This window comes from Cetorhinus maximus, chromosome 3 (assembly GCF_964194155.1).
Source record: "Cetorhinus maximus chromosome 3, sCetMax3.hap1.1, whole genome shotgun sequence".
Classification (NCBI taxonomy): Eukaryota; Metazoa; Chordata; class Chondrichthyes; order Lamniformes; family Cetorhinidae; genus Cetorhinus; species Cetorhinus maximus.
The window spans coordinates 178576611-178603382 of record NC_135881.1 but is presented as its reverse complement, the minus strand read 5'-3'; the positions used below and the strand labels follow the sequence as shown (position 1 = coordinate 178603382).

The 26772-nt window shown below is 41.4% G+C and overlaps 1 protein-coding gene across 7 annotated transcripts in view; it reads left to right on the top strand.

The window, feature by feature from the left end:
• Positions 1–26772, top strand: part of LOC144679064 (engulfment and cell motility protein 1) — a 272728-nt gene that overhangs the window by 3908 nt on the left and 242048 nt on the right. The window contains exon 2 of one of the 7 annotated variants that reach the window (XM_078539330.1): positions 279–427. The exons of 3 other annotated variants lie outside the window; for them this stretch is intronic. The gene's annotated coding sequence lies outside the window, so the exon portion shown is untranslated. 3 more of the 7 variants (XM_078539332.1, XM_078539333.1, XM_078539328.1) reach the window with 3 other exon arrangements.

Below are 26772 nucleotides of genomic sequence, written 5' to 3'. Positions count from 1 at the left end.
AGGAAATCCAGAGCTTAGAGCTGCCCTAGGCAGTATATGGACGAAGGAATTTGGGGTTGCACAAGAGGCCAAAATTAGAGGAATGCAGAAACAAAGATGGGGAGAGGACAAGGTTATAAAGGGATTTGAGTACAAGGAAGAGACTTAAATTTGAGAAGCCTTTCTTAGACTCACTACTTTTTTCAGACCACCTTTTAATGAAAGAAAATTAACTTTAGACATGAATCCCTTTCAGTTTAAAGGATGCATGTTTTTCAGCTCATCTTTTTGCCCCATAGCCTTTCCAGAAGGCAGCGACCCATGCTGAGCATGTGTGGGGCGATGGCGTTGCACTGAATATAATAGTTTGTCAGTACTTGCCTGGTACTTTGGCAATCTTCATTTCTGTCAGAAGAGACTTAAACAGAGGTCCCATCTACCCTCTCAGGTGAGTATAAAAGATCTTATGGCACTTTTTCGAAGAAGGACATGGAAGGTTTCCTGGTCAAATTCATCCTTCAGCCAAATACCTAAAAATAGATGATCTGAGTCATTATCTCATTGCTATTTGTGGAAACCAGCTGTGTGCAAATGGACTGCTGCACTTCCTACATTGCAACAGTGTCTACACTCCAAAAGCACTTCCCTGGTGTAAAGTGCTTTGGGTTATCCTGAGGTCAGGAAAGGCGCTACATAAATGCAAGTCCTTTCATATGTGACCTTAAATAGTGTCAGCATCTGATGTTCATGTTTTTCATGCCAGGGGCTACTGGACAATCACCAGCAGCAGGTAGTTGTAGCACTTCACTGTTTACCTGCCTTGGCTGAACCTACCCGTTTGAAAGCGGTCCTTTGTCTGAATCTGGAGGCTTTTCAAACTATATTGCACCCAGCAGCGCCCCTTGAGATCCACTTGCTATATCCTGCATTGTAGCCTGATAGTGTAGTGGTTGTGTTACTGGACCAGAGACCTATTTGAAAAATCCAGAGCACGAGTTCAAATCTCACCATGGCGGTTTGAGAATTTGAATTCAGTTGAAAAAAAATATTCTTGCAATAAAAAGGCTGGTGTCAGTTAAAGTGACCATGATGCTGTGATTTGTCATATAAACCTGATTGGTTCACTAATGATCTTCAGGGAAGGAAACCTGCCATCATTACCTGGTGTGGCCCAAATGTGACTCATGTCCTACATCAGTGTGGCTGACCTCAATGTGGCTGACCCTTAGTTGTCCTCTGAAGTGCACTTGCCAGCCACTCAGTTGACTTCAACTGCTACCAGCACTTCACTAAGGAAGGTCCACAACCTCCAAACATGCCCCCCTCCCCCCCCCACCCCCACAAAGAACAAAGGATGGGCAATAAATGCTACCCTTTTCAGTGACACCACGTCCTGTGTGTGAACAAGATAGATAAATTAAAACGATCAGGGAGATCATCTGCAGAAGTCAGTGTTGTGGAAGATTATGTCGCAGCTATTTTGAACAGGTCCAAGAATCTCTTTCCCATGACAGGTGCAAGATTGCTTGTCAGTACTAGTCGTTGTTATAATTCAAAGTGCCCAGGCTGCAACCTGCAGCCATTGATGGATTTAATTAATTTGGTTCACATACACGCGCCTGTTTTAGGTGACCAGGCATGGCTGTGGCCTTGCCTGAAGAATTTTCTTTGCATTAGTTTATAAGGAGCTATGTTTAAACCGATTTCCCTGGTTATTTTGAGTTTTGTCAGTTGGTTCTGTGGGCCGCAGTGCCACCAACTATCAGAATTTCAGGGCGATGATGGGACCAGCAACCTGGCTTTTGAGATTTTGCTTACACATTGCTTTCAAACTAACCTGAAAAATATGCAGTTCAGAGCGAGCTGCAGGAAGTGATCGGAACCACTTCTGGTCTGCAGATCAGCACCGCTGAACAGTTCAAATTAGAAACCGGTGCAGGAAATGGCGTGGGAGTGTTCACTGCTTTATTTTGAAAATAGAGCCTGGAGGTGTGTTGGCTTTAAACCCCTGCACTGAATGTGATACTGTGTGATTACTGAATGGGATTTTGTGAAAAAATATGTCAAGTACATTGGAATAAACAATTGGAGAGGAGAAAGAAAACAAACTTCAGTTTGTTACAGAGAGCTGCTGTTGCAGTGTTACTATTGTGAGCTGTGCTGTAATGTAAATTGTTCTCTTTAGATTTTTAGTCACTAGCAGAATGATTTTCCAATGTCGTAGAACTGTTTCAGGAGTTAGAATCTGAGACATTTTTGAGAGTTTGGTGTCATTTTTTCCATAAGCTCCTGGAAGGGGAGGGATAATATTCGGGCCAAGTTGTCAAATTACTCATTCTTGTCTTGTCAAATCAAAGAGAATGTGCAAGTTCCAGGGCAGGCTCAGTGCCAGCAAAGAATCTTCACTGTGTTGGAAATGGCTGAGCTGGCTTTGAAAGTATTTTTGCAGCAGATGCAAGGCATTACTTTTTGCATCACTTGTGCTACACTCTAAACCCACACATACTTAAAAAAAAAAATGTTTTTGCAAGATCTGACCATACTATATGTTTTCACTCTTGGATGGTACTCCCCAATCTTGAAAGCATTGAGCCTCTACACTCTTCTGTCTGATCTTTGCCCTCTGCACATCATCCCCGGCTAAGTAGGTGGACATGGGTAAATTACTATGATTCCTTTGCAAATAAAACCTTGGTGCTGAATTTTAAAAAAAATACCCTTCCCTTTATCGCTACAGGAAAATGTTTGGCCTCCCCTTGGCCCTGCCCCACATTCTCAAGGCTGGTTTAGTAACTCAATTTGTGTCAGTACATGGGCACAATCATGCAATTCATCCCTTCTGTTGTGCACCTAACTTGCGCTTAGTTAAGTTTCAGAAAAGAGACATTACACAGAATTAATTCTTTTGCAGTTATTGTTCAAAATTGGCAATGTTTTATTTTGGAAATAGAGCCTGATCACTAATTGCAGTGATACTATTGTGAGCTGTGCTGTAGTGTAAATTGTTCTCTTTAGATTTTTAGTCGCTAGCAGAATGATTTTCCAATGTTGTAGAACTATTTCAGGAGTTAGAATCAGACATTTTTGAGAGTTCGATGTCATTCTTTCCATAAGCTCCTGGAAGGGGAGGGATAATATGGCTTAAGTTTTGCTACATGTACCAAACTTGTGAAATTAAAGAGCAAGCAGAATATCTGTTTGCATGACACTACTGTCACATGAGATGGCGCTGGATTCTGACTGCATGAATTATGAAAATTTTTTTCTGTTCAGGACATGAGTGTTGCTGGCAAGGTCAGTATTTATTCCTAATTGCTCTCAAGGAGGTGCTAATGAACCACCTTCAACTGCTGTGGTTCATATGGTGTCGGTACGCCCATAATGCTTTTAGGGAGGCAGTTCCAGGACTTTTGACCCAGCGACAGTGAAGACACAGTGATATTGTTCCTTCAGGCTGGTGTGTGATTTGGAGGGATGTGTTCCCATTTGTCTGCTGCCCTTGTTCTCTTAGGTGGTGCAGATGAGATATTTGCAAAGTGCTGTCAAAGGAGCCTTGGCGAGCTGCTGCAGTGCATCTTTTAGATGGCGCACATTGCTGCTGCTCTACATTGGTGGTGGATGATTTGAATGTTTAGATTAGTGGATAGGGTGCCAATCAAGAGGGCTGCTTTGTCCTGGATGGTGTCAAGCTTCTTTATCATTGCTGGAGCTGCACTCATCCAGACAAGTGAGGAGTATTCCATCACACTCCTGACCTGTGCTTTGAAGATGGTGGACAAATGTTTGGGAATTGGCAGGTGAGTTACTTGCTGCAGAATTCCCAGCCTCTGATCTGTTATTGAAGCCCCAGTTTTTGTGGTTGATCCAGTTAAGTTTTTGGTCAATGCTAACCCCCAGGATGTTGATAGAGGGTGATTTAGCGATGGTAATACCATTGAATGTCAAGGAGAGATGGTTATATTCTCTCTTGTTGGAGATGGTCATTGCCTGGTGTTATGACACAGCAGTTGGTAAAGGCTGAGTTGTTTAAATCCCAGAGGGAAACTTGAACAACTGTCATAACCTATATTTTCAATTGGTATGTTTGAGATGCAGCTCTGAATTCAGGAATAAGACCACTGAGCCTCAAGAGGTTTTTAATATAAAACTAAATTAAATATTTATTAATTTAACAAGAAATTAAACACACACACATGTCTACAAATTGCTACTATAATAACTTTTAAACAGATCCCCAAATTGATCACTCCCAGGTAAATCTCCACCAAGGCAACAGTAACCTATAGACTTTAAACAGACACCAGGCAAAGCACATTTGACCGTACAAATTCAAAATGAGGTTCCTTGCAATTTGGTTCCTTTGCAGACACAGTTGTAGGCTTACAGGCTGGTTAGATCTTAAATGCCTCTGCCTTACACAGACAAAACCCTTTCTGTTTATGCCTAGCTTTTCCTTTGAATGTAAATTTTCCATTGTATCACCAGGCTTTTAATGTTATGTCTAACAATAATATCCTTTCATTCCACCAATTCTATTATTAAGCTGAAAAAAAATAAACACATTGCTTGGCGTCTTCTAGCTAGGTGCAAGATTTTACTCCCACTCTTGAATGCTTTATTCAACAAATGCAAATTTACACTTTTCCTTCCATCCTCCTTACTGTTTATCCAATTAACATCTCAAGCTACTGTACATCAAAGCACATAGACCATCTGGCTTTAATCCAATTAAGACACACACAGTCAAACACATAGACACAGACCCTACTACAATTCCAGTTTAAAAATCATTTCCAATAACAGTATAGACATTAATATCTCTTCATGCCATTGGCACTTTGTGTAGTGCAAATATTACTTGCCACTTAATACCCAAGCCTGAATATTGTCCAGGTCTTGCTGCATATGGACACAGAGTGCTTCAGTATCTGAGGAGTCATAAATCTTATTGAACATTGTACCATCATCGTTAAATGGGGAAAGCGAGGTAGAGAGAAGAAGAGATATGGGGAGGGATTTCCAAAGCTTGGGACCTAGGCACCTGAGGGCATGCCCACCAATGACGGAGCAGTTATAATTGGGAATGCACAAGAGAATTAGTGGAGCACAGATAACTTGGAGGGTTGTGAGGCTGGAGGAGATTACAGAAATAGGGATGGGCAAGGCCATGGATGGATTTGAAAACAAGGATGAGAATTTTAAGATCAGGTTGTTGACTCACCGAGATCCAGTGTAGGTCAGTGAGCAGGGGGTGGGGGTAATAGGGGAAAAGGACGTGGTACGTATTAAGACACGGGCAGCAGAGTTTTGGATGATCTCAAGTTTACGGAGGAAAGAATGTGGGAGACCAGCCAGGAGTGTGTTGGAATAGTTGAGTCTAGAAGTTGTGTCTCGAAGGCACAAATGAAGGTTTCAGAAGCTGACGCAGGGACGAAGTCAGGCAGTGTTATGGAGATGGAAATAGTGGTCTTAATGATGATGCAAATATAAGGTTGGAAGCTCACCATGGAATTAAATGTGACTTAATATTGTGGACTGACTGGTTTAACCTTGGATTGTTGCCAAGAAGGATGGAGCTGGTAGCTAGTTTGGAGTGAGGACCGAAAACAATACTGGATATCGGATAAAGAGTCTGATAATTTGACAACAGTGGAGGAGTTGAGAGCTGGTAATGAAGTAGAGCTCAGTGTCACCAGCACACATGTGAAAATTAACGCTATGACTTCAGATGATGTTACCGAGGGGCAGCAAGTAGATGAGAAATAAGAGAGGCCAAGGATGGATCCTTGGGGGACACTAGAGCTAAGAGCACGGGCTCAGGAAGAGAAGCCATTGCAAGTAATTCCATGGCTATGATTAGGTAGCTAAGAATGTAATCACATGAGAGCTGTCTCACTCAGCTGGACAGCAGAGGAGAGACATTGGAGGAGGATGGTGCTGTTAATCATGTCAAGAGCTGCAGACAGGATGAAAAAGAAAAGTTTACCTTTGTCACAGCCACATAGGATGTCATTTGTGACTTTCAGCAAACCTGTGTCGGAAGGAAGGTTGTTGATGAAGCAACTGAAAGTGGTTCGGCCTATGAGTCTAACCTGGGGTGCACCTCCAACAATGTCCAGAGGCTGAGATAATTGAGTTCTAACAACCACAACCATCTTCCTTTGTGCTAGGTATGACTCCAGCCAATGGAAGTTTTCCCCTGAATCCCATTGATTTCAATTTTACTAGTGCTCCTTGATGCTACACTCAGCCAAATGCTGCCTTGATGTCAAGGGCAGTCACTCTCATCTCAGCTCAGGAATTCAGCTCTTTGATCTATGTTTGGACCAAGGCTGTAATGAGGTCAAGAGTTGAATGGCCCTGGCAGAACCCACATTGAATATTGGTGTGCAGGTTATTGCTGAGTAATAACTCATAGCACTGTCAACGACACCTTCCATCACTTTGCTGATGATGGAGTATAGACTGATGGCGTGGTAATTGGCTGGATTGGATTTGTCCAGCTTTTTGTGGCCTGAATATACCTGGGCAATTTTCCAAATTTTCGGGTAGATGCCAGTGTTGTAGCTGTACTGTTACAGCTTGGATAGGGACATAGCTCATTCTGGAGCACAGGTCTTCGGTAACACAGCTGGAATGTTGTAAGGCCCCATAGCCATGGTGCATTCTTCAGTTTCTTGATATTACTTGGAATGAATCAAGTTGTCTGACAACTGGCATCTGTGATGCTGGGGATCTCAGGAGGAGGCAGAGATGGATCATCCTCTTGACACTTCTGGCTGAAGACGGTTGTAAGTGTTTTGCACTGATGTGCTAGACTCCACCTTCATTGAGGACAGGGATGTTTGTGGGGCCCCCTCCAGTTGCTTAATTATCCACCACCACTCATGGCTAGATGTGGTAGGACTGCAGAGCTTTGGTCTAATGTGTTGGTTGTGAGATTGCTTAGCTCTGTCTATAGCATGCTGCTTCTGTTTTAGCATGCCTGTACTCCTGTTTGGAGCATCACCAGATTGGCACCTTATATTTTAGGTTTGCTGGGCACTCCTCCTGGAATGCTCTTCTACACTCCTCATTGATTTCCTGGTTTGATAGTAATGGTCGAGTGGGGGATATGCCAGGTCATGAGGTTACAGATTGTGATTGAATACAGTGCTACTGATAGCCCACAGCGCCTCTCATGAATGCCCAGTTTTGAGCTGCTAGATCAGCTGTGTTTCTATCCAATTTAGCACAGAGGTAGTGCCACGCAACATGACAGAGGGTATCCTCAGTGTGAAATGGGGCTTTGGCTCCACCAAACGTGCGGTGGTCTCTCCTACCAATACTGTCATGGACAGAAGTATCTGTGACAGGTGGTTTGATGAGGACAAGGTCAGGTACGTTTTTCCCTCTGTGGCACCAAAGGCCCAGTTTGGCAATATGTTCTTTGGGACTCAGCCAACTTGGTTGGTAGTGGTGCTACTGAGCTACGCTTGGTGATGAATGTTGAAGTCTCCCCACCCACACTACATTCTGTGCCCTTGCTTCCCCTGGTGTCTAACATGGAGGAGTACTGATACGTCAGTTATGGGAGAGCAGTTGGTGGTATCAGCAGGAAGTTTCTTTCCCCATGTTTAATCTGATGCCATGAGGCTTCAGTGGTCAATATTGAGGATGATGAGGGCCACTTCCTCCCTACTGTATACGACTGTGCCACTGGGGGGACAGGGCATACCCAGGATTGGTAATGGAGGAGTCTGAGACATTGGTTATGAGGTATGATTTGATGAGTATTTCTATGTCAGGCCGTTGTTTGACTAGACTGTGGAACAACTCTCTCAATTTTGGCACAAGTCCCCAGACGTTAATGTTGAAGATATTGCAAGGTCAACAGGGCAAGTGCGCCTTTGTTGTTTCCTGTGCCTAGGTTGATACAAGGTGATTCGTCCGATTTTATTCTTATTTTACTGTTCTGTAGAGGTTTGATACAACTAAGTGACTTGCTAGGCCATATTAAAGGGTAGTCAATCACATTGCTGTTGGTCTGGAGTCTCATGTTAACCAGACTGGGTAAGGATATCTTTTTTGCTTCCCTGGAGAGCATTTTTACAACAATTCAGTAGATTCATGATAATCATCACTAAGAGAGTTTTTATTCCAGATTTATTAATTAATTGAATTTAAATTTCCCCAGCTGCTGTAGTGGGATTGACCTTGTATCTCCAGAGCATTAGTTTGGGCCTCTGGGTTACTTGTCCAGTAACATTACCACTATACTGTTGTTCCTAATAATGTGCATGTGCCCTCCCTCCACTCCATCATTGGTGGCCATTCCTTCAGCTGCCTAGGCCCCATGCTGTGGAGTCCCATTCCTTAAATCTCACTGCCTCTCTACTACACTCTCCTTTAAGACCCACCTTAAAAATCACTACTTTAAGCTTTTGGTCACTCCTCCTAATATCTCCTTCATTTGCTTGGGATCCTTTTTATTTTATTTGAAATGCCTTTGAATTTTGTCTACGTTGAAGGGGCTAAGTGGATGTAAGTTGTTGAAAATATCTTCTGTTCATGTCTATGTAGTTTGTGTTCAGAAAAAGGCTACATGATCTACCTTCAACAAAGGTTCATCCTCTTCTGATGGCTCGTTGAATTTGACTGTTCAACAGCTTAGGCACATAGACCAAAATATCCCAGTTTGGTTTCTGGTTCAGTGCTGAGTTTGCTGATATTAGCTATGGTGGTGATAGAGGTGCTAAAGTTGGTGTAGGTGACTTGGGGCTAGAAAGGGGAAAATGGCCACGATTCTTGGTCCCGATTGCTATCCAGATCAGAGTTGGATGTTGGGTGAACACAGGATGGGGCAGAGTGAGCTTCAAAGTTGTTGCCAGGTGCATTTTATTTTCAAATGTATTACTGTTCTATCGGCTTCTGAAAGCTCGTACATGCCATGTAAGCATGCACATATAAGTAGAACAGATTGTTGATGTATTGACCCTGTCCTGTCATACCCCTGCAGTCACGTGGCCAGTAGGTACTCACCATTAAGGCCCAACAGAAGGTTAAAGACCCAATAGGTACGAACTGGAGGGTTTCTGATGCACATGGAATTGGACTGCAACAAGGTTCCTGAGACCTTTAGAGAAGAGGGAAATTGGTCCAAAAATAGTAGGGAGAAAAGAAAGCTTGGCGGGACAAGTATGCCGCTTTCGAAAATCACTTGAGCAGTAATTCTTTTTTTCTGTGGTCTTAGATACTCTGACCGTAACCTCTCATTCTTGACACTGGTAGCATGAGCATCTTTCATTCCACTGCCCTGAGTTTTTACTCTTCTAAACAGCTGCCCTTAATACCTGACCCTCACAGCCCATCACTGACTTATACTGTTTGCTGATCTTTTGGTGTCCCTGCCCCTCCATTTCCAAGCTTATGATTTTCTCCATTGCTCTCCTATTCCTAGGCAATAAAGAGATAAATGGTTCTTCCTTATCTGTTTGACTAGATAATCCCATTCAAAATAAAAATCCTCCTTTCTATGCTACCACACATCATTTCCCAATTTGCAGCAGCCCTTGCCAGTACTGTATGTAGAACATATGAACAGGAGCCCTTTAAGCCTGTTCCACCGTTCAGTGAGATGGCTGATCTATATCTTGCCGCAATTTATTCACCTTTGTTTCATATCTCTTAATACCCTTACTTAACAACAATCTATTAATCTTGGTTTTGAAATTTTCCAAGTATTTGTTGGAACATATTTAGTCACAATTCCTTGGCCTTTTTGTGTAGGTGAGTGTATATGTCCTCCATCCAGTGACTTCCTCCTGGACCACTGCTGAAATTAGAAACTTGCCATACATGACTCTGGCTCCTAAATTTATTAATTTGATTGGTAATCTTTCAGAGATGTCTTTTCCTATTTTATTGCTAAGAATATTAATTGTTAAGTGTCACTGGATACACAGTTTACATAGTGCTTCGGGAAGAATATGTTGGATACTCAGGTACCTTGGGTTTTTCTGGGATGGCAACCCAGTGCAATTCTGTGTTACATAGAGTATAGGTGAAGCATCTATGGCATGTTATTTGGAATATGTCATATATGGTCTAAAAACCTATAGCTTATATGATGTAATATTATACACATGTAAGCCTTGGCTTACCGGTAGCAGTTCGTCTCTGAGTCAGAAGGTCCCGAGTTCAAGTCCCATTTCAGAGGCTTGTGCTTGTAATCCAGGGAAGTGCCATCTTTTGGGTGAGATGGCTCTGTCTACCCTCTACATAACCTATGTAAGGGCATATAAGATCCCAGGACACTTTCAAAGAAGAATCAATGAGTTCTCCTGATGCCCTGGCCAATATTTATTTCTTAAGCAATATCACTAAACATCAGATGATCCAGGCATTATCTCATTGTTGCGCATAAATTGGCTGCTGCATTTTCCTAAGCTTGCATTTCAAGAAGTATTTCATTGGCTCTAAAGTGCTGCAGGATGTACTTAGATTGTGAAAGGTGCTACATTTTTTAAAAATGCTTTATTTTCTTTCTTTATGCTCCCTGGCTGCACTAGGCTGCTGGGTGTTAACCAGGTATGTTGCCTGGAGGCTGACATAAAACTCAAGTTTGAAGGTTGCAGATCATACCAGAGGTGAATATCACTGAGGACTTCTAAACTCCCTTCCCCAGATGAATTAACTGAGTGCCTTGCCTCTAAGTGGGCTTCAAAGTTGTTGCCAGGTGATTTTTATTTTCAAATGTATTACTGTCCTGTTGGCATCTGAAAGTTCCCATATTCCCTGTAAACACAGACATATAAACAGAACAGGCTGTTCATGTACTGACTCTGTCCTGCCATTTTTGTTAACTGTAGCCTGACCTGTATAGAGGAACATAGTATCAGGCCTCAAAAAAAAACACAAAATGCTGGAATTTTCAGTGTATAAGAGGCTGCTTGACTTAGAGGTAGCACTCTCGCTCCTGAGTCAGTTTGTTGGATGCAATCCTAGAATGCATTTCGAGCACAGAAGTGGAATGAGACCAATGCAGCATTGAGGGAGTGCTGCATTATCAGAGATGCTTCTTTTATATGAGATATTTGACGAAGTTCAAGGTGGGATGTAAAAGATTCCATTGCCCCATTTGAAGAATGGGAGTTCTTCTGATGCCCTGGTCTACACTCATCCCTCAATCTACACCAACAAAGCAGATTTAACAGATTTATCACTGCTGTTTGTGCAACCTTGCTCTAGGCAAATTGACTGCTGCATTTGTCTACATTATAACCGTGACAGCAAAAGTAATTAATTGGATGTGAAATGCTTTGAGATATCTTGGGTCATGAAAAGTACTATATAAATGCAGGTTTCTCTGAGGGTTGTGAGTCTGTGGAACTCTTCCCCAGAGAGCTGTGAGGCAGGGGCATTGAATATTCTTGAGGTAGATAGCTTCTTAGCTAACGAGAGTCAAAGGTTACAGGAGGCAGGCAGGAAAGTGGCGTTGAGGTCACATCAGACCAGTCATGATCTTATTGAATGGAGGAGCAGGCTCGAGGGGCCATTATGGCCAACTCCTATTTTATGTTGTGATGTATGTTATGTTTGTCCTTCCTTCCATCCTCCATTAGCAGCACAGAGAATTAGCACAACCTTCATTGAAATGGTGTCATGATTGTTCTTATTAACAAGGATGTAATCCTTTGCTCCAGTTGGCTCTCTGCCCTCCTTACAGGCACCTTGCCCAAGAGACAAACAGGAGGCGACTTGTCTAAGTTTATTTTTGGTATTGGAATCATCCAGTCATTGTCCATGTGAGAGGGCTGTGGTTTTATGTCTCATTATTATTTTCTTGACTTTGCTTGCTGTCAACACTTAGTCTTTTATTAGGCTCCTAGGGGCACATTGATAATGTGTGACATACTCTTAAAGTTTCCAGGCATTTCAAATTCAAATGGGCACCAATTCCTCAGAAAGCAACAGTAAAGTATATTTATTTTCATATAAACAAAACTGATGTCATGACAACAATGATCGCCTATTTTCTTCTTTATTCTTTCATCGGATGTGGGCGCCGCTGCAAGGCCAGCATTTGTTGCCCATCCCTAATTGCCCTTGATCAGAGTAGCTTGCTAGGCCATTTCACAGGGCAGTTAAGAGTCAACCACATTACTGAAAATCTGGAGTCACGTGTAGGCCAGACCAGATAAGGATGGAAGATCTGCATGAATTTTCAGAAGAATGCAAAGATGTGCTCTGAATTGTTGGGGAACAAAGAACTTCTGAATGTTGTGAGGAACAGACAAAAGTATAAACACTAGTTCCGATGGTGGGTGCATCGGCTTTAAGTTGCTGATGTTGTTATTTACTGTTATACTACATATGTTAGTTGTTAGTACAGTTATTATTGGTAATTATTACTTCAACAATAAAATGGTTAATGCAGTTGCAGCAGCAGAAACAGTGCATGCTTTAATTAATTATATCAGTAGACCAGTCAGGCCTTAGCTTGCCTCGTTGCCATTTTTGTATGTACGCATGCCTGGGTGTTGGCAGGCCAGGGAACATGGTTTGCATCCAATCTTTCTGGCCTTGACAACTTCTGTTAGAGACGTAGTTTCATTTCCATAAACTGTCATTCAGGCACCATTGTGGGTCCTCTTCTGGACTTGAGGCACTGGTTGGGGCAAATTTAGAGAAGTTTTAATTGAACATCTGTTGTATTTGATGCTGACATTGCCACCCCTTTCCTTAACAATCACAAAAGAAAACGAGAGACAGTATGGTGTAAACTATGCTGAAGTATCAGTCATGATTTTTGATAGTCATTATCCTCTAGTGAATTCCAGAAACCAATTCCTTTAAACCATGGGGAAAACGAGGACAAGTTTAGGATTGTCAAGACTAATTTGTAGTGCACTATTTACACCACGTAGTTCTTGGTGAACTATGAATGCTTTCATTATATTTGCTATTTGTACAGTGCTGGATTAAAATGAAATATTATCCAACAGGATGGGATATTCTTTCAAGGTGAGAAAGAATAGATTTCAAAAGTCTGCAAACTGAACACAATGTACAAAACATGCAAACATACACATGGAGAAAAATAATCAGCTTACTTATTTATGCAAAGCACCAACATTTTTTTTGATATCACAGAAATAATTCTTGTCTTGATTCACCTGTGGATTGAAATTAAGAATCTTGCTCTTACACCCTCCCCCACCCTCACCACTGCTTTAGATGCAACACACCCGTGCTCCATTTAGTTGAACAGCTTCCTTTGAGCAGTACGGTGATGTAAGTCTTACTTCCTTTTCTAACTGCTGCAGTTGAAAGCCTCATGCCTGTGGCAGCTTCTTGAATTTCTGTGGTGGTTCAAGTAAAATCAAACGGCCTTCGTTAGCTGGACATGAAATTGTAAGTTACCGAGAGAACGAACTGCTCCATGTAGAACACTGGGGATGCGGCTGGATTGCTGGAGCTGCATCTTATTTGTACCACATTTTATTTGGACTTGGCGCGAGGAGACTGTTAGGTTTGTGACAGGATTTCCTGGTGTAGTTATTTAACAGGCATGCTTCATTTTGACCATTAAGACAACACTGCTCTTGAGTATAACGAAATAAAGGGTGGGGTTATTCCTGCTGCTGTAACACAGTACATGTAGCATTCAGAGTCACAAAAGGTATAGCACGTATATTTTGGGAGCTAGCAGTACACGGTGTTAAATTTGTATTGACTAGGAACTAGAAATGAAAGTAATGTAGAAGCATGGATATAAATAGTAAGTTATCAGTTCTCTACTGTCAGTCAATTCCTGCTGAAAAGCGAGCTCTGTTTAGTTTTTTCCTTTGCATAAATGGAAGTGGAATGAATAATATCTCTGATGTAAGTGCTTGCTCTAGAATTTTGGGCAATGCTAGGTTGAAGGAGGTGCTCCAGTTGAGTGGTTCTGATCAAGCCACAAACCATGGGACTATACCTCTGGCATTATGCGTCAGCCCAATTGAGGTTAAAATACTTTAGTTCGTTATTTATAACCAGAAAAAAACTCCTGTTTTTAAATAATGGTTTGCCGCCTCCTCCAAAAGACTTGTGGCCCTTTTGTGAACATGTGTGTGTGGTGTTCACATGTCTCTTTAAGAGCATTATATATTACTTCAATAACTTTTTGTTTTACCTTGTTGGGCAATTTCCTCCTGGTTTCTTTCACAAATGGGGACACTGGCAATCCTGGGCCTGTAGACATCTTTACTGCCATGATAACTTAAATGTCTGATTCTAATGTGGAAACATTTTACTGGATATGTATTATCAAACTTGATGGATGTTTTCTGTCCACAGCCCTTTAGTTCCCTCTGGCATAAGTTGAGAAGGAACTAGAAGTTGTACCCACAAAGTTCAGGCGCTCACAAACTGCTCACCTTTAAGTTAGATTTGAGTAAAGATTTCTAAGTAACTTGCTGTTTTCAGTTTATTTTAGAAAATGACTGGTCTGGTGTGACTTTTTCCTTGATGCTGGGTGTAATTATTAACTTCCTGTGTAAATATTGTGCCATAGTTGCTCAGTGCAAATAAACAACTTACGAAGAAAGACAACCACTTAAATAACAGGCCATGAAAGATACCTAAAAAATACAAATATGAAATGCTTTGCAGTTAGGCGCTGTGAGTACCTCGCAATATCAAGATGTAGGCTCTTTAAATGCAGTTATGGATAATAATGCAAATGAAAATAAGGAAATGACAGACTTGCTGAATAATTACTTTGTGTCAGTCTTCAAAGAGGATAATATATATACCTAACATTCCAGAAAACTAATAATGAATCAAGAACTGGAACTCGCTTTAGTAAATGTAAGCGAGGAAACAAGCATTAAAACAAAACAGATTCGAAAGACTGACAAATCCCCAGGTCCTGATGGCTTTCACTGCAGGATTTTAAAGGAAGTAGCTGAGGAAATTGTAGATGCTTTAGCTGTAAAGTATGGCGAGCGAGAGAAAAATCAGGAAATTATACACTGTTACAATCCTCATGGGGAAAACGGTAAACCAAAATAACCCAATTTACTGAATGACCCCCAAATGAAGAAATTACCAACAAGATTCTACTTTTTACACATGAATTAACAGGCAAATGATATTTCAAATAAAAAGGTAAGTTTTACTTTAAATATTTGGTACAACAAAGATGCGTCTTGCACAACTGCAAGCATTTGCTTAACTCCCCACACAAATGTGGCACTACTTAGCTACAGAGTTCAACAATTTGCCGTTTTTTATTCACGCAGGGTAAGTCAGTTGTCCTATCTGACAACAGCTGTCACTTTCAAGTTTTGCAGGTACGATTATCAATGGCAAGGCACTGTTCTACGAACCCTCTCTCCCTCAGGTCACAACATTCCTGATGGTATAGCTTTTTAAGCATTCCCCTTCAACCGATCCACCAATAACACCCAATTCATGGTTTAGCCACTTCTGGGAAAACACCCAGCTCTTTATAGTCTCAGAGCTATTCTCACAACTTCCCAGGTATTAGACATTTTTAACCAGCTCGCACTATACTTCCAAGAGTTCCTGCCTCCTTTTCTGCTAAACAGAAAATCTGACCTCTTCCTGAGAATGATTTGCTTCTTCTCCTCACAGGAATTTTCTGTTTTCCTCTTTGTCTCTGCCTCTTTCTGTGTGCATCTGTGGACTGAGTTCCTTCACCCTCCAGTTCCTCCGCTTGTAACTTTCATTTGTGCCTGCAAGCCACATGGTTTCTTTTTTAAATTTCCTTTTGTTACTGCTTCAGGTCAAGGGTCACCAGGCCACACATTATCCAAGAAAATTACAATTTATCACTTTATAATTTGATGCAAACACTTAAGTCATTTTCAAACAAACATTCTTAAAACCAATTACAGATTCCACTGGCCTGTGAAATAAATTAGAAGTTTTTCTTATTGTACTGCTTCTGGATCAAAGATTACTCCTAACATCTGTTGTAGAGGAGTTATTGGAATTAATTATTAAAGGACAAAGCGACTGAGCACTTAAAAGAAATTTGAGTATAATTAGAGAGAGCCAAAATGGATTTGTAAGTGGTAGGTCCTGTCTAACAAACCTAATTGAATTTTTTTGAGAATGTAACTATAATAGACAAGAGAAGTTTATGTGGGCTTCCAGTCATGGGCAATCGGAAGGGTTCCATATAAGAACTGGTTAGATGGTGAGAAGACAGAGGGGAGGGATGATAGAAGAGATGGTGGTGTAATGGTATTGTCACTGGACTAGTAGTCCAGAGGCCCAGGCTAATGCTCTGGAGACATAAGTTCAAATCCTACCACAGCAGCTGGTGGAATTTAAATTCAATTAAATCAATAATTCTGAAATTGAAAGCTAATCTCAGCAATGGTAACCATGAAGCTATCATCAATTGTAATAAAAAAACCATCAGGTTCACTAATGCCCTTGAGAGAAGGAAATCTTCCATCCTCACCTGGTCTGGTGGCCTAAATGTGACTCCAAACCCACAGCGCAGTGTGGTTGACTCTGCCCTCTGAAATTGCTATGCAGTTGGAGGTGTTTACTATGGCAGTTGGTTACTGCCATCATTTCAAGGACAATTAGGGATGGGCAGCAAATGCTGACATTGCCAGTGACACCTACATCCTGTGAAAGAATGTTAAAAAGTACGTAATTGAATTGAAAGGAAGTGACGTTAGTGTACAGGGGCCTGTGCTGGGGTCTCAGCTATTCACTACATTTTATGAATGACTTTAACGAACACAATGGAAAACCATAAATCCAGTTTTATTGATGACACAAAGCAGGTAGATGGTACAATAAGTTTTGTAGATGGGAATGTAAAATGACAGAGATAATGATAGAATAAATAGGTGGGCAAAAATATGGCAGATGGATTTCAGATGTGATGTAGATATGAGATCATCCATTTTTGGGCCAAGTAGAGAGATCAGAGTTCTTTTAAATGGTGGGAAAATAGGGACTGTCGATGTCCGAAGAGGTACAAGGATCAATAAGATGTAGTGGTCAGGTAAAAACAAATTGAAAAAAACTTATTGACTGTCAACTTTTATATCTGGAGGGCGAGAATATAAAGGGGAGAAAGCTGTGCTAAAGCTATACAAGACCCTGGTTAAACCGCATCCAAAGTACTGTATACAGTTTTGGGCACTGCACCTTAGTACAGACATATAGACCTTGGAAGGATTGCAGTACAGAAATGTTACTAGGTAACTATGGATTAAATTATGAAGAGATATTATATAAACGAGGCTCATGTCCCTTTAAATATAGAAGGTAAAAGGGTGATCTTATTGAGATTTTAAAAGGAAGTAATAGATTAGATAGAAACTTTTTCCACTGGTGGAGGGATCTAGGCCAAGAGACATAACACAAAGATCAGAGTGAGTCCATTCAGGGAAGAAGTTAGGAAACATTTCACACAAGAATGCTAAAAGTGTGGAACTCTTCCACAAATGACAGTAAAGCTAGCTTAATTAATAATTTAAGATCTGAGATTGATAGATTTTTGCTTGCCAAGGCAAATAAATAGAGTCAGAGTATAGATCAACCACGATTGCATTGAATGATGGAACAGGCTTGACGGGGTGAATGACTGATTCCTGTTCCTATGTCTCCGTATTTCTTCTGCTTTTCAGAGTTGGTTGCATAATGGTTTCTATCCATACCTGTTGGGGAGATTTGAGGATGTTTGTGGAAGCACTAATCACATTCCTAGTTTGATCGTAGTTTGTCCTTTATACGAGAAATGACCATAGGTAAAGGAAATAATACTGAAAAAAAAGTCAGCACAGCTCAAAGTGGAAAAGATACCAGACCCTGAGGGCAATAATCTGGAATAATCAATAATTGAACAAAGTCAGAGAGCAAATAGCAGGGGGCTCTGACCACAATCTTTCAAGCATTCGTAGATATGGAAAGTTAAGTAAGGTGACTGGATGGCTACCAATGTAGCACCTTTGTTCAAAAATGGAGATTGGGTAGACCAGTTATTCTAGTATCAGCAGTGGGGAAACTTCTAAAGCCCATAAGGCTGGACAAAATTATTACCAACAATGGCATTGGTTACTTAAGGAGAACCAACAATTGAAGTCTGACATATTTAATCAATCTTTGAGAATATTAGAATTAAATGGAATTTATAACACAAACAGGCCCTTCAGGCTATTTGACCTGTCTCAGTGTTTATGCTCCACACAAGCCTCCTCCTATACTAGATCTAACAATATCTGCATATCCTAATAAATAATGGAGGGTTTTGGTATAGGAAATACTGTGGATGTTGTGCATTTGGATCTTCAAAAGATATTTTATAAGGTGCCTTTTAGGAAGCACGGTTAGGAAGTTAGTTGGAGGACAAAACAAAAGTAGTGAATAATGGGTGTTTTTGGCCGGAGGGATGTGAATGGCGGTGTCCTCCAGGGCTCACTGTTGGGACTGTTCTTGCTTTTAGCACACAAATGATTGAAACTTAGTTATAGCTAGCACTACATCAAATATTGCAGACAACAGAAAGGTAAGGATTGTGATTAACTGTGAAGACGACTCTTAATGACTTCAGGAGGTTAGTAGACTGAAATTGTTTTAGGTAAAATTTAGTGGAGGAACGTAAGGTGATGAATTTTGGGAGGAAGGACAGAGAGAGCAAACCTAAGCAAGGAGACAGGTTGAGATCCACAAATCTTACAAGCAAGAGCATTCTTGATGAAGCTTTTTAATTTAAAAACAGACCCTGGGATCCTGGGTTTTACAAACAAGGATATTGAGAACAAAAACAAAGTAACATACAGACTAGTGTTTCCTGTCTGAGCCCTGATAAAACTTACTTTCTCCAATAAGCAGACAATTTGTTCCCTCAGTCCATCTTCAGTGTCAAACTCTCCCTATTCTCTGGCACTGCATGTCATCTCCTTAAAAATAACTTCCTTAATCCTTTTATATTCTCCAATTACCATCCTCACCCCAGTATACCCTTTCTCTTCAAGGTAATGGAACATGTTGCCTGACCGCATGCTGACGTCTCTCACCACTCCCATTTGAGTCACTTTAATCCAGTTTCCAAACCAAACAGTACAGAATGTCCTAGTCAGTGTCACCCTGCGTGACTGTGACTCAGTCCCGGTTTTCATTCTCTGCTACTCTGCCCCTTTACAAACCCATTGAATTTATTGATCTGCGCCACAGTCCATTTCTGTGGGGTTAGTCTGCTCAAGTTGCTTTGCAGAATGATTCCATAGACTGTTATTTATCACCTTGTACTACAGATTGTGGACATTGCACACAAACACAGAGCCAGCTTCCATGTGTAGACCAACACCACCCAACTCTATGCCGTTAACTTCACAGTGGATGTTACGATTTTTGACTAACAGTCAAACGTCAAATCCTGGATGAGTCAGTTCATTTTCTGCCAATTCAAAAGCCAGCATTTTTGGCTGCCACCAGCACTTGTACGCTGCTGGCCTTGACTCAATCATCTTACCAGGCTTCCAGGCTGGCTGAATCTTATTAAAATTAATTTTGTGATGTGGGCAATGCTGACAATGCCAATAGCTATTGCCAAATCCTAGTCACCCTGAGAAGGTGGTGATGGGCTTGTTTGCGACTTTACAAGTAAGGCAAGTGTCACATGCAGGCCAGGTCATTAAGGGTTGTGTTTTTGATGATAACCCAACAGCTTCTTGGTCACTTATTGATCTCGGTTTTTAAATTTCCAGATTATTTTGGATCTGAATTTAAATTCAGAAACTACCTTTAGGATTTGAATTTACATTCACCTGCATTTAGTTCAGGCCTTTGGATCACTAGCCCAATAACATAACTATGGTAACTAACCTAGGGTAGTAGAGTCATTTGAGAACTTGGGGTGGTCGTCACTGCTCTTGGAGTCGCCCCAGCCCCTGGTAAGGGTCCCATGTGTATAACTACATTGAGGAAAAATGAGTCTGAAACTAGCCCGTACCTTAAAACGAGCTTATTTCCAAGACAGCAAAATGAAGTCACAACTCTGCCAGTTCCTCTCAGACACCGAGTGAACAGGTTTACATACTCTTGCAATAATTCCCTAATCATCCCCTGGTTGAGGATAGCTGCGCTTAATTACCAACTTAAAGCATGTTTTTTATTGCAGCACCATTTCAACATCAACAGATTCCCTTATTTTTAAAAAGAGCAAAAAAAAACATGTGCATTTCATTTTAAGAAAAAAATAAAAAAAACTGAAGACACAAAAATAAATCACCCATTTTAAAAAAAAACTCACATCCTGAGTCATCTTTCTAATACCCCCAACAATTTTTCACTGCAAGCATTCCTTTTGGTGAAACAATCTAATAACTGATGGCTTGTATCAACCCTCTGGAGCTTAGAGATTTCCTTTTTCCCCCATTTATTTTAGACTTGCAATATGAATTTGTAACCTTTTTGCATGCACACTTTGTATGTTATCCCAAAGCGATTGATTGTCAATATAACACTCTATTGGGACATTTCCTTCATCATTTCCCCTAACATTTTAGATGAAAAGAATGCTATGTGAACCACTTCTACTAATGAGAGAGTCTCTTCAGCCAGGGTGCTTTTTATTACTCGCCTTATTTTCTTGGCTTCCCAAGCAAAGGGACATTTCCCATTTTCACCCACAAGTAGTATTATATAACCCGCTGCACTTAAATCCATCAACAAGGTTTGTGAGAGAGGTGGCACGGAACACAATCAATTTTATATTTTTAGGGTCACTCAAAGATGGAAACTTAAGTACACACTTTTCCATTAACTTTTTCGATGTTTTGTTCGCCCATAAGATATCCTGGACTTTGGGATGTTTCTTTATAGTACTCAGTTCAAGAACATCAAAACTTGCATCCAGCCTCAGATGAGTGCTCAGCCAGTTTAATTGCCCACCCAGACTTTGCAGCTCCTCAGTCTCATCCTTGGAAGCATCAGCATTTTTTGAAGACCTATCCTGACTGACAGCAATAGGGCTGACACTTTCTAAATATGATTGCTGGTGCAAAGTACCCTCAGACCTAGACTGATTTATTTCTAATCCAATATATTTAAAGACCCCATTAGCTTGACTCCCAACCTTAAATTCTGTCCTAATCCTGCCAATGACTGTTTTGAAACTCGCTATTGCCACCCCATTGGAAGTCGTCAACATGCTTCAAGATGATGTCTGCCAATTTCCCACTATGGTACCAGTTAAATAGGCCAGGATCTGCCTTCAGTTGGAAACAACCCAACTTAAACAACACCAATCAAACTGAAAAGTACCACACTCCAAAGGTGTTGTTTAAACCATATATGAACTTATTCAACTTCCAAAGGTTTCCCTCCACCTCTGGCGCCTCCTTAGGAGATTTGAGAAGCACTTCCCTCTGGAGGTTATCTCCTTGCAGAAATGTAGCTTTTATATCTAGTGACTTACACTCCCACAAAAACGTCCACAAAAGGGCCAAAATAATTTTCAAAATTACCTTCCTTGCTGTGGGAAGAGTCCACCCTGATTTCTTTATCTGCTAAGCATTCTTCAAAGCCCCAGGCCACAAACCTAGCCTTGGCCTTGTAAGTGCCATGTGGTAGAAGCTTTTCCGTGCAGACCCACCTACGTGATAATGCTGGCTGACCCCTATTTGGGACTTCTGAATACACAAACTCCATCCAACTGTCCGACTGCCTCTGTTTAGCCTCCCATATAGCTTTACCCCCTAACTTGTCAGCCATTACAAAAACCTCTCAGTCATGGGAATGCCTGCTTCTGCTGTTTGGTCTCAATGGTTCAGCATTCTCCATTCTACTCTGTCGGCTAGCTAGGCTGTGACCCCTACTTGCCAGACTCAGATCCCATGCTTACCCTGTCGGAGGCCTTATCCATTGCACGTGAATGCTTCCTCACTGGGATTCATCACCCGATTCATGACTGCAACTTGGGCTACGCTTCCTTATTTTCCATTCTCATACTCCATTTTCTCAGTCCATGGCCTTCACTGCTTGTCCATCATCCTGCACATTCAGCCAATTCTTATATTTTCCAGTAGATTTTCTTGCCTGTCCCACTATTGTTGCATCCCTCCAGTTATCCAGTTCTTCTGGACGATACGATACCCAGGAACCCAATTTGGGCAGCTGACCTCTGGACAAAATAGCCCCTTCCTGTTTATCATAATCAGATTTTCTACTGATATCTAACTCCTGCTCCATTATATCTTGTCCCTCTAGCTCTACCCCATAAAATATGAGTATGTGATGCATATGGTGCTTTGTCAGTATTCGCAAATTCATAATTCATTTCGATAACCCGTGAAGAATGGGTTTTTATCGTTTAATTCCCATGTTGAATAATCAAAGTTTTCCCTTCACATCCTGTAACTTTCCCTGGGCTTTTCCATTCCCTTTGACCCTATCTTTTATAATAAACCAGATCACTGAACTAAATTCTACCTCAGACGGTTCTATGCGGTGTCGCAGTGCTCTCCTAATTCTTTCTGAAACCTCCGCCTTGATGAAAGCTTTCCAGCTTCATACAAAGCAAAGCATTCAAGTGGGCAGAAAAAACAGAGCTAATGGTAGTTCCTTCAAGAGCAGGGGGAGCATCTGATAGCACTGAAGGCAACTTCGGATTTCTTTCATACACCAGCCAGTATGGGCTATACCCCACAACCATTTTTAAAGAATTCTTTGCATGCATTGCCTATGCCAGTGTCGTTTGCAGCTTGCAATCCGGTTGTTCGGCCAGTATCTTGTGCAACATGTTGTCTCACTGCATGATTCCCCTCACGTAAACCGTTGCTGAACAGGCTCTCAACTGCAGTATTATGCATGACTATAATATTCAAATTTTCACACGTCCCAAAATTCATCATTCGCAAATTCCCCGCTATTATTCCTGGCCAGTGGCAGACTCAGGACAGGACGTGGTGGCATCCTTTGTTATTTAACACAATTGTCACATTGAGTCGTGACTTGCTCAATAAGGTTGTTGTATTCTTTATTAACCACTCCAGCCTGCTGCAGCAGAGCTTTCAATTTTTGTGATGCTGGATGTGTAAATTGTCTGTGCAAATCATCTTGTCCACCAAACTTTTATCCCCAGAAGTTAACAAGATTCCTTGAACTCTTTGACGAGAAATATCTGGCTTCCTTAATGGCAGGCAGTAGTGGCCTGACAGAGTAAAATGTAGATCCACAGTTTTCCAGAACACAATCGCCCTGTCATTCTCCATGTCTAGCTTCATCTGTGCTTTTTCTCCCCCCAATCAAAGATCTGTTCAACAATAGAGGTATCTCGCTAGAGACCACATCAGTACTGATGAAGAGACTGATCCCACCTATCTTGTAAGGGAGGACTATTCTTTTGGAAGACATCAGGGTGTTCTCATCCTCAAACCCAAAGCAGGTGGAGCTTCCGTACTCCTTAACCTTCTGCCAATCTGCCTCATTCAAGAGATTCCGGGTAGCAGTTGAGCCAATCCATCCCACACACTGTGGAAGTGCATCTAAAACTGCGCAGTTGAATGAATCAGCCATCAAAATATTCACTGGATTCACAGCAGTCACTCATCATTTTCAGCCTTGGAATTATCTGTTTCATGTGTTATTTCAAAAACTCTATTCTTTCGCTGCGGGCAATTCATTGCGTAATGATACTTAGAATCACACTGATAACACCGACTAACCATTCCCCATGCATTTCTCAGGTTCAAGAGCCTACGGTCACCATCCCAGATCCACTTTTTGTCTCAACTCTCAAATTAGCTACAAGTCTGACCATCTTCAGACAGCCGATCAGCGACCCCATCTTTGTACTGGAATCTGCATTTAATATTTGGCAATCTCGAAATTTGGCTACCATGGAATCCTCCATCCTTCACTTTACTACCAGAGTTGCCTGTATTTGCTAGGAAAGTAGCTGGAGATGATTGTTTTCCCAAAAAGTTTTTTTAGGGCAGTAGCTATTTGGTCTTGGAGAGTGTTTTTCCCATGGAACTGAATCCCTGTCAAAACCAGAAGTCTATTGACATGAGAAGTGAGTCCACAATTGAGTAACTTAAATGCCAGTACAGACTCCAGGATGTCAAGGTTAAAACTTTTAAGTCGCTAATATCACTTATCAAAGCCCATAATATATTTCTCCATGGACTGATGATCTGTTTTCTTAAATCTATCAAAGGTTGACCATGCTTCGTGTGCTTCCAACTAACCGTCCTTTTCTTGTAAAAAATATCTCAAGACTGTAATAGAAGGGTCAATCCCTCTTCAGCATCCAAGTCATCCACGTCCACTTATGAAAATACTTTACTCCTAAACTTACTTTTGCTGGAAACGTCAAACCCAAAGCCATACCTTGCTTCTTTTGGGGTACACATCTCAACTTCATTTTCCATTGCTGATATGGTTCTGCCTCTAAAAAGAAAAAAAATCAAATCAGTGGATAGTCAAAGCCTGAGATTTTGCAATGTCTTTCCGCCCTTCTGTAATTGAGTTTGTCAACAGCAGTATGCTTCTTTTTCTCTGAGGATAACGATAAAACACTTCTTATTCAGCAACCAATCACCAAAGCTTAATGTTCATACTCTGCTACCATGTTAATTCCAATGTATGTTGAGGGAGAATGAGTCTGAAGCTTGCCTGTACCTTAAAACAGGTTTATTTCCAAGACAGCAAAGTAAAGCCACAGATTCTCCCAGACACCCAAAGTGAACTGGTTTATATTGTCTTGCACTGATTCCCTAATCCTTCCCCAATTGAGGACAGCTGTGCTTAATTACCAGTTTAAAGCATGTATTCGATTGCAGCACAAACTCAACATTAACACCGTGCCCAGGTTTATGAGCCATGGCCAGTGGCAGAACCAGTGAATTTTTGGGGGTGATGGCAGAAGAGCTAGAACCTTGAGGGATAACGGCTGCTTACAGGTGGAGGATCTTTCAGGCCAGGGTCTTGTGTTTCATTTAAGCATACATGAGGCAACTGGAAATCACCTCATGTATTCTTTTCCCTTGTCATATTGTTCATTGAAGTTGAAAAATGGGAGGCTCTTAAGAGCAATTGAAGAGGAAAGGGCAGGACCATGAGGCATAGAGAAATGAGCAGAGGACCCACACTTGGGTAGATCACTACTACAACATAACCATGACATTGCCATAGCCTGTGCACTATCTGGTGACACTCAATCTTACCATCAGCTAATCTTTTGTCCTGTTCTCATGCCAAAACTGCATTTGTTCACCTAGATTCTTCCTCACAAATTTATTTCATTTTCCTGTTTAGTCTCTACCTCATTGTTTTACCTTTTAAGTGTGAATGGAGTCTATGATTAGGTTTTAAATTTGACTAGATGTTAAGACATCACCATTACTCAATTTACGTAATTGATATCAGTACAGCATAAAATATTTTTGTGTGGGACATATTCAGTGCTCTGTTAGAAATGGAGGAATAGATTTCTCCCAAACTGTAGTACTGCTTGCCATTTGTTAAGGCTTAGTCATTCATCATTAGATTAGGCATGACTATGTCAAGAGGATCCCAGGTTTTTTTGTATGAGTAAATGCTCCCTAAAGTACCTTTTTTGCTGTCTGCTTTTACTCAAACAGCAGTGCTAAAGAACTCATGGACTTTTACATCTGAAAACAGGGAGACTAAGGGCCAGATTCTTATGGAGTCAGAAGGACTCTGGAGTCATTTTAAAATGGCAGGCAGGACCTGATTCTGCGATTCCTGCCCCCATTACCGTCAATTTTTGCCAGCATGGGATAAGGGTGTGAGTAGCGAGCCCGCACCCTGCATGCCTGACCTGGCTGGCTCCATAGCTGGGATAGGCATCTCCTAGCCACATGCAATTTCCGAGGAGTTGGCCCAGCTTCTCCAAGTTAGTGAACCATAGTCTGGATTTGGGAAGCTTTTTGAAAGTTCACTTCAAAAGTCCTTATCCATGTCTTCCTCACCCCCACCCACCTTATAGGCCCCGTGCCAACTCTCAATTGAGATCCAAGACACTTATAAAAGGATTATGTGATTGAGTTTGTTTACAAGGGTGCAGCGAACTATTGACTTTGCTTGATTGACAATTCTTTGAGGCTAGAATAAGTTATTTTTTCTGTGATATCTTGGCAGTGTCTCAATGTTTATTTGCACAAGGAAATGAGCTGTCAAGTGCCTAAAGCTTATGTTATTGATACTTTAATTGTCTATTTGTCTCTTTAATAGGATTTTAGGAAGACTAGTTTTTTTTTCAAAAATTATGAATGGATTTTTTTTCTAAGGAGTTTCACACCTGCCATTGCTACTATAGGGTTCGTTGGTTCTGTACATGTGGTATACTGGATGAATGGGCATGAGATGGTATGAGGAACCATTGGGAGTGAGTAGGGGGCATTAGTTGACATTGAGTTGATATGGGGGGGCATGGAAGTGGCATGGGGAATGGCTGGGGGAGTGATGGGGTGTGCGAGGTGAAGGCCAGAGGGCCTAAACTGTAACCAAATACATGGGACAAAGTCCTAAAGAACTGAGGTGGGCATTTTAACCAGCTCGCCTCGGCACTCAGCAGCCCCTGTGGCCACCTCCGATTTGCTTCGGGCGACAGGCCCGACTCTATCCCCTCACTGCCCCCCAGTACGAAAATAACACGTAAAGAGGCATGTTATATCTATGTTAGTCTGTCAAGTCAGGAAATTTCCCGATTTGAGCTACCCACCTTGGTAGTGAGCATCCGTCCCCAAATGTCTCCACCAGATTATTCCTTAATGCCCATGGTCCAATCTTTACCTAGTCTTCCAC